Consider the following 9534-nt stretch of genomic DNA (forward strand, 5'->3'; position numbering starts at 1 on the left):
ATTCCATACCCTCTCTGATAGATCCTGGGTGTTTCTTGTCCTCTCTGATGCATCCTGAGCATAGCTTATCCTCCCCGATACATCCTGGCTGTTCGTTATCCTCTCTGATACGTCCTGAGTGCTCCTTATCCCCTTTGATACATCATGAGTGTTCCGTATCCTCTCTAACACATCCCGAGTGATCCTTAAACTGATATCTCCGGAGCATCCCTTACCCTCTCTGATAAATCCTGAGAGATCCCTATCAACTCCGATACCTCCTGAGTGTTCCTTATAATCTCTGATACATCGTGAGTGATCCTCATCCTCTCTTATGTATCCTGAGCAGTCCTTATGCTGTCCGATACACCCTGAGTGCTCTCCATCATGTCTGATACATCCTCAGCATTCCATATGCACTCTGATACGTCTTGGGTGATCCACATGCTCTCTGATATATCGTGAGCATTCTATACCCTCTCCGATACATCCTGGGTGTTTCTTATCCTCTCTGATGCATCCTAAGCATTCCTTATCCTCTATGATACATCCTGAGCATTCCCAATCCGCTCTGATACATCCTGAGCATATCATATCCTCCCCGATACATACTGGGTGCTCGTTATCTTCTCTGATACGTCCTGAGTGATCCTTAAGCTCTCTCGTGCATCCTGAGGGATCCTTATTATCCCTGATACATTGTGTATGATCTTTATACTCTCTGATGCAGCCTGTGCATTCCGTATCCGCTCTGATACATGTTGAGAATTCCTTATCCTCTCTGATACGTCATGAGTGAACCTTATATTCTCTGATATATCCTGAACAATCCTTATCCTCTATGATACATCCTAAGCTTTGCTTTTCCTCTCTGATACAATCTAAGCATTCCTTTTCATCCCTGGTGCATCCTGAGTAATCCTTTTCCTCTCTGATATGTCCTGAGTGATCCTTAGACTCTCTGATATATCCTGAGCATTCGCTATCATCTCTGATACATCCTGAGCATTTCTTTTCCACTCTGATACATCCTGAATGATCCTTATCCTCTTTAATACATCCTGAGTGATCCCTATCCTCTCTAATACATCCTGAGGATTCCTTATCTTCTGTGAGGCATCCTGAGGATTCCTTATCTTTTCCAATACATCCAGAGTTATCCTTGTTCTCTCTGATATATACTGAGCATTCCTTACCCTCTCTGATGCATCCTGCGCATTCCTGATCCCCTCTGATACATTCTGAGTGATCCCTATACTCTCTGTTACATCCAGAGAGTTCTTTCACATCCTGAATATTCCCTGTCCTCCCTGTTATATGTTACTCTCTGATACATGCTGGTAGTCATCCTCTCTGACACAGGCTGGAGTGCTCCCTATGCTCCATGATACATTGTGAGTGTTTCTTAACCTCTCTGATATTTCCTGAGTGATCCTCATCCTCTCTGATACATCCTGATAGATCGTTATCTAATACATGCTGATAGATCCCTATTCTCTCTGATACATCTTGCGTGAACCGTACCCTCTCTCATACATCCTGAGTGTTCCTTATCCTGTCTGATTCACCCTGAGTGTAAATTATCCTCTGAAATATCCTGAACCTTTCCTATCCTCTCTAAAACATCCAGAGCATGACATATCCTCTATGATACATCATGAGCGTTCCTTATTCTCTCTGACACATTCTGAGTCTTTTTGATCCTCTCTGATGCATCCTGAGCAAGCCTCAACCTCCCTGATATATCCTGAGTGTTTTTCAGCATGTCTGATGTCCTCAGCATTCCATATCCTCTCTGATACTTCCTGGGTGATCCTCATCCTCTCTGAAACATCCTTTGCATTCCTCATCCTCTCTGATATACCCTGTGCATTCCTTATCCTCACTGATATATCTTGAGTGATCCTTACACTCTCTGATACATCCTGAGCATTCCTTATCCTCTCTGATACATCCTGAGTGATCCTTTTCCTATCTATGACCCAAGAGAATGAGGATGTAGACATGGAACACAGAGAGAGAGACTGTGGCTTTTGAGCAAATTGTCTTAGTGAGTGACAAGGTATTGGAGGTTTTGGCAGGCTTAATAGTGGACAAATCTCCAGGTCCAGACGACTTGTGTCCCTGGATGCTGTGGGAGGCGAGGGTGGAGATTGCAGGGGCTCTGACCCAAATTTTTAATTCCTCTCTGGCCACGGGGGAGATGCCAGAGGACTGGAGAACAGCTAATGTGGTCCCACTATTTAAGAAAGGTTGTAGAGATAACCCAGGGAACTATAGACCAGTGATTCTCACGCCAGTGGTAGGGAAGTTATTGGAGTTAATTCTGAAGGAGAGAATCTATCACCACTTGGAGAGGCAAAATTTGATTAGGAACAGTCAGCAAGGCTGTGGTTGAATTTTCTGAGCATGTGGCCAGGTATGTAGATGAGGGTAGTGCAGTTTATGCAGTTTACATGGATTTCAGCAAAGCTTTGGAAAAGGTCCCATATGGGAGACTTATCAAGAAAGCAAATGCACACATGGGATACAGGGTAACTTGATAAGGTGGATTCAAAATTGGCTTAGCTCTAGGAGACAGAGAGTGATGACAGACGGCTGTTTTATTGACTGGAAGCCAGTGTCCAGTGGGGTGGACCACAGGGATCTATTGTTTGTCATTTATATAAACGACATAGATGACTATGTGGGGGGTAGGATCAGTAAGTTCGTGGATGACACAAAGATTGGCCGTGTAGTTAACAGTGAGGTTGAGTGTCTTGGGTTACAGGAAGATATAGGCGGGGTGGTCAAATGGGCAGAAAAGTGGCAGATGGAATTTAACACTGAAAAGTGTGAGGTGATGCACTTTGGAAGGAGTAATGTGACATGGAAGTATTCAATGAATGGACTGACACTGGGAAGTTCCGAGGAACAAAGGGACCTTGGCGTGTTTGTCCATAGATCTCTGAAGGCAGAAGGACAGGTTAATGGGGTGGTGAAAAAGGCATGTGAGACACTTGACTTTATCAATCGAGGCATAGATTACAAAAGCAGGGAGGTCATATTGGAGTTGTATAGAACTTTGGTAAGGCCACAGCTGGAGTACTGTGTGCAATTCTGGTCGCCACATTATAGGAAGTATGTGATTGCATTGGAGGGGGTGCAGAGGTGATTCACCAGGATGTTGCCTGGGATGGAACATTTAAGCTATGAAGAAAGGTTGGATAGGCTTGGATTGTTTTCGTTGGAGCAGAGGTGACCTGATCGAGATGTACAAGATTATGAGGGGTATGGACATGGTGGATAGGGAGCAGCTGTTCCCCTCAGTTGAAGGGTCAGTTACGAGGGGACACAGGTGAGGGGCGGGAGGTTTAAGTGGGATTTGAGAAAAAAACTTTTTTACCCAGAGGGTGGTGACGGTCTGGAATGCCCTGCCTGGGAGGGTGGTAGAGGCGGGTTGCCTCACATCATTTAAAAAGTACCTGGATGAGCACTTGGCACGTCATAACATTCAAGGCTGTGGGCCACGTGCTGGCAAATGGGATTAGGTAGACAGGTCAGGTGTCTTTAATGCATCGGTGCAGACTCTATGGGCCGAAGGGCCACTTCTGCACTGTATTATTCTGTGATTCGGTGATTCTATCACATGTTCCTTACCCTCTCTGTTACATCCTGCGTGAACCTTATTCTCTTTGAAACATCCCGAGTGTAACTTATGCTCTCACATATATCCTGAGTCTTCATTATCCTCTCTGGTACATCCTGAACATTCCTTATCATCCCTGATACATGCAGAGCATTCCATATCCTCTCTGATACATCATGAGTGTTCTTTAACCTCTCTGATGCATCCTGAGCATTCCATATCCGCTCTGATACACCCTGGGTGTTTCTTATCCTCTCTGATGCATCGTGAGTGTTCCGTGCCCTCTCTGATATATCCTGCGAGATCATTATATTCTCTAACACATGCTGAGAGATCCTCAACCTCTCTGATACATCCTCCGTGAACCTTATCCTCTCTGATACATCCAGATCCTCTATCTAAACATGTCGCCTATACATTCTGAAAATTCCTATTTAATACACAATGAGTGACCCTTAAACTCTCTGATAAATCCTGAGCGTTCCTTATCCTCTTTGATACATCCTGAGAGATCCTTATCCTCCCTGATACATCCTGGCTGTTCGTTATCCTCTCTGATGCGTCCTGAGTGTTCCTTATCCCCTCTTATACATCATGAGTGTACCTTATCCTCTCTGATACAGCCAGAGCATTACAGACCCTCTCTGATACATCCCGAGTGTCCATTATCCTCTCTGATACATCGTGTTTCTTTCTTGTCCTCTCTGATACATCCTGAGTGATCCTGATCGTCTCTGATACATCCTGCGTGAACCTTATTCTCTCTCATGCATCCTGAGTGTTCCGTATCCTCTTATACATCCTGAGTGTTCCTTATTCTTTCTGATACATTCTGAACTTTCCTAACCTCTTTGATACATCCTGAGAATTCCCTATCCACTCTGATACGTCCTGATTGTTCCTTATCCTCTCTGATACATCCTGAGTAATACATAAATTCTCTAATTCACGCTGCGAGCTCCTTACAATCTCTGAGATATCCTGCATGAACATTACTCTCTCTGACACATCCTGAGTGTTCCCCATTCTCTCTAATGCTTCCTGACTGTTCCCTATACGCTCTGATAAATCCTGAGTGTTCCTTATACATTCTGAAAATTCCTCTCCTCTTTGATACGTGCTGAGCATTCCTTATCCTCTCTGATACATCCTGTGATTTTCTATCCTCCCTAATACATCATGAGCATACCGTATCCTTTCTGTTACATCCTGAGTGCCCCTTATCCTGTCTGATGCATCCTGAGAGTTCCTTATTCTCTCTGATACATGCTGCATGTTGCTTATCATCTCTGATACATCCTGAGTGTTCCTTATCCTTTCTGACACATTCTGATCATTCCTATTCTCTCTGATGCATCCTGTATAATCCTTTACCGCGCTGCTACATCTTGAGCATTCCTCATTCCCTCTGATGCATCCTGAGTGTTCTCTAACCTCTCTGATACATCCTGGGTGCTATCTTCTGTCTCTGAAATATCCTAAGCCTTACTTATATTCTGTGATACATCCTGAGCATTTGTTATACTTTCTGATACATCCTGAGCGTTCCCAACCTCTCTGCCACATTCTGTGCATTCCATATCCTCTCTGATGCATCCTGAACATTCCTTGTCCTCTTTGATACATCCTGTGCACTCCTTATCATCTCTGATACATCCTGAGTGTTCCTTATACTCTCTGATGCATCCTAAGTGATCCTGATATTCTCTGATACATCCTTATCTTCTCTATTGCATGCTGATTTCCTTATCCTTTCTGATGCATCCTGAGAATTCCTTATCCTCTCTGATACATCCTGGGTCTTCGCTGTCATCTCTGATACATCCTGAGTGATCCTTATCTTTTGTAACACATGTTGAGATTTCCTTATCCTTTCTGATACATTCTACGTGGACCTTATCCACTCTGATACATCGTGAGCTTTCCATATCCTCTCTGATACATCCTGGGTGTTTCATATTCTCTCTGATATATCCTAAGCCTTCTTTATACTCTCTGATACATCCTGATCATTCGTTACACTTTCTGATACATGCTGAGTAATCCTTATTCTTAAGTATCCTGAGCATTCCTTGTCCTCCTTGATAAATCCTGTGCACTTATCATCTCTGCTACATCCTGAGCATTCCTTTTCATCTCTGGTGCATCCTGAGTGATCCTTATCATCTATGATGCAGCCTGTGCATTTCCTAACCTCTCTGATACATGCTGAGCGATCCTTCTCCTCTCTGATGCATCGTGAGTCTTCCATATCCTTTTTGATACAACCTGTGTGATCCTTATACTCTCTCCTACATCCTGATAATTCATTCTTCTCTCTGATATCTGCTGTGTCTTTCCTATTCTCTCCGACACATCTTGAGCTTTCCTTTTCCTCTCTGATACATTGTGAGCTTTCCTTATCTGCTCTGATGCATCCTGAGCATACCTTTTCCTCTCTGATACACCTGGGTGTTTGCTATTCTCTCTGCGACTTCCTGAGTGTTCCTTATCCTCTCTGATACATCCAGAGTGATCCTTATATTTTCTAACACATGCTGAGATTTCCTTATCCTTTCTGATACATCCTGCCTGGACCTTATCCTCCTTGATACATCCTGAGGGTTCCTCATCCGCTCTGATACATCGTGAGCTTTCCATATCTGCTCTGATACATCCTGGGTGTTCCATATTCTCTCTGATATATTCGAAGCCTTCCTTATACTCTGAAGCATCCTGAGCATTCCTTAGCATCTCTGATACATCCTGCGCATTCATTATACTTTCTGATACATGCTGAGTAATCCTTATCCTCTCTTAAGTAACCTGAGCATTCATTGTCCTCCCTGATGAATCCTGTGCGCTTCCTATCATCTCTGATACATCCTGAGCATTTGTTTTCCTCTCTGGTACATCCTGAGTATTCCTCATCATCTCTGAAGCAACCTGAGCATTTCCTAACCTCTCTCATACATCCTGAGAATTCATTATCCTCTCTGATATCTCCTGTGCGTTTCTTATCCTCTCTGACACATCTTGAGCTTTACTTTTCCTCTCTGATACATCCTGAGCATTCCTATTCCTCTCTGATGCAACCTGAGAATTCTATATACTCTCTGATACATCCTGAGTGATCCTGAACCTCCCTGATGCATCCTGAGTAAAGCTAACTTCTCTAATTCATGCTGAGAGTTCTTTATACTCTATGATAAATCCTGCGTGAACCTCATCCTCTCTGATACATCTGGAATGTTCCTTATCCTCTCTGATACATCCTGAGCATTCCTTTTTCTTTCTGATACATCGTGAGTGATCCTTATATAAAAGCAAAATACTGCGGATGCTGGAAATCTGAAACAAAAACAAGAAATGCTGGATTCACTCAGCAGGTCTGGCAGCATCTGTGGAAAGAGAAGCAGAGTTAACGTTTCGGGTCAGTGACCCTTCTTCGGAACTGACAAATATTAGAAAAGTCACAGATTATAAACAAGTGAGGTGGGGGTGGGGCAAGAGATAACAAAGGAGAAGGTGCAGATTGGACCAGGCCACATAGCTGACCAAAAGGTCACGGAGCAAAGGCAAACAATATGTTAATGCTGTGTTGAAAGACAAAGCATTAGTGCAGATTAGGTGTGAATATACTGAATATTGAACAGCAGCAAGTGCAAACCTGAAGAAAAACAACCTGAAAAAAACAGTGGGTAAGCAAACTGAACAAACTAAGATGAAATGAAATAAATGCAAAAAAGATTGTAAAAAATGTAAAAAGGAATGTAAAAAAAAGGAAGAAAAAATAACTAAAAATGACTAAAAATGAAAGTAAAGTGGGGGGCTGTCATGCTCTGAAATTATTGAACTCAATGTTCAGTCCGGTAGGCTGTAGTGTGCCTAATCGGTAGATGAGATGCTGTTCCTCGAGCTTGCGTTGATGTTCACTGGAACACTGCAGCAATCCCAGGACAGAGATGTGAGCATGAGAGCAGGGGGGAGTGTTGAAATGGCAAGCAACCGGAAGCTCAGGGTCCTGCTTGCGGACTGAGCGGAGGTGTTCCGCAAAGCGGTCACCCAGTCTGCGCTTGGTCTCCCCAATGTAGAGGAGACCACACTGTGAGCAGCGAATACAGTATACTACATTGAAAGAAGTACAAGTAAATCGCTGCTTCACCTGAAAGGAGTGTTTGGGGCCTGGGATAGTGAGGAGAGAGGAGGTAAATGGGCAGGTATTACACCTCCTGCGATTGCAAGGGAAGGTGCCCTGGGACGGGGACGAGGTGGTGGGGGTAATGGAGGAGTGGACCAGGGTGTCGCGGAGGGAACGATCCCTTTGGAATGCTGACGGGAAGGGAGGGGAAGATGCGACTGGTAGTGGCATCACGCTGGAGGTGGCGAAAATGGCGGAGGATGATCCTTTGGATATGGAGGCTGGTGGGATGAAAAGTGAGGACAAGGGGAACCCTGTCACGGTTCTGGGAGGGAGGGGAAGGGGTGAGGGTAGAGGTGCGGGGAATGGGTCGGACACGGTTGAGGGCCCTGTCAACCACAGTGGGGGGAAAATCCTCGGTTGAGGAAAAAGGAGGTCATATCAGAAGCACCGTCATGGAAGGTAGCATCATCAGAGCAGATGCGTCGGACGGAGAAACTGGGAGAATGGAATGGAGTCCTTACAGGAGGTAGGGTGTGAAGAAGTGTAGTCGAGGTAGCTGTGGGAGTCAGTGGGCTTATAATGAATATTGGTAGACAACCTATCCCCAGAGATGGAGACAGAGAAGTCGAGGAAGGGAAGTGTCAGAGATGGACCATGTAAAGGTGAGAGAAGGGTGGAAATTGGAAGCAAAGTTGATAAAGTTTTCTAGTTCGGGGCGGGAGCAGGAAACGGCACCGATACAGTCATCAATGTACCGGAAAAAGAGTTGGGGGAGGGGGCCTGAGTAGGACTGGAACAAAGAATGCTCGACATATCCCACAAAAAGACAGGCATAACTGGGACCCATGCGGGTACCCATAGCGACACCTTTTACTTGAAGGAAATGCATGGAGTTGAAGGAGAAGTTGTTCAATGTGAGAACAAGTTCAGCCAGGCGGAGGAGGGTGTTGGTGGATGGGGACTGGTTGGGCCTCTGTTCCAGGAAGAAGCGGAGAGCCCTCAAACCATCCTGGTGGGGGATGGAGGTGTAGAGCGATTGGACGTCCATAGTGAAGAGGACCTTATCCTCTCGTAAAAATCTTTCCTTATCCTCTCTGATGCATCCTGAGCATTCCTTATCCTGCCTGGTACACCCTGAGCATTCCTTATCCTCTCTGACACATCCTGAGCATAACTTGTCCTCTCGGATACATCCTGAGTGTTCCTTGTTTTCTCTGATACACCCTGAATGTTCCTTATACGCTCTGATAAATCCTGAGTGCTCCTTATACTTTCTGATACATTCTGGACAGTCCAGTACTCTCTGATGCATCCTGAGCATTCCTTAACTTCGCTAATACATCCTGAGCATTCCTCATCCTTTCTGATACATCCTGAGTGATCCTTAGCCTCTCTGATGCATTCTGCATGATCCTTATACCCTCTGATACATCCTGAGCATTCCGTATCCTCTCTGGTACATGTTGAGAATTCCTTATCCTCTCTGATACATCCTGAGCTTTACTCATCCTCTCTGATACATCCTGGGTGTTCGTTAGCCAGTCTGATACTTCCTGAGTGTTCCTTACCCTCTCTGATATATCCTAAGCATTCCTTATACTCGGTGATACATCATGAGCATTCCTTATTCTCAATGATACATCTTGAGCATTAGTTATACTTTGATACATTCTGAATGATCCTTGTACTCTCGTATGTATCCTGAGCATTCCTTGCCGTCTAGATACATTCTGTGCATTCCTTAACATCTCTGATACATCCTGAGCATTCCTTTTCCTCTCTGGTACATCCTGAGAGATCCTTA

The sequence above is a fragment of the Heterodontus francisci genome, chromosome 7 (genome assembly GCF_036365525.1).
Source record: "Heterodontus francisci isolate sHetFra1 chromosome 7, sHetFra1.hap1, whole genome shotgun sequence".
In the NCBI taxonomy this organism is placed as follows: Eukaryota; Metazoa; Chordata; class Chondrichthyes; order Heterodontiformes; family Heterodontidae; genus Heterodontus; species Heterodontus francisci.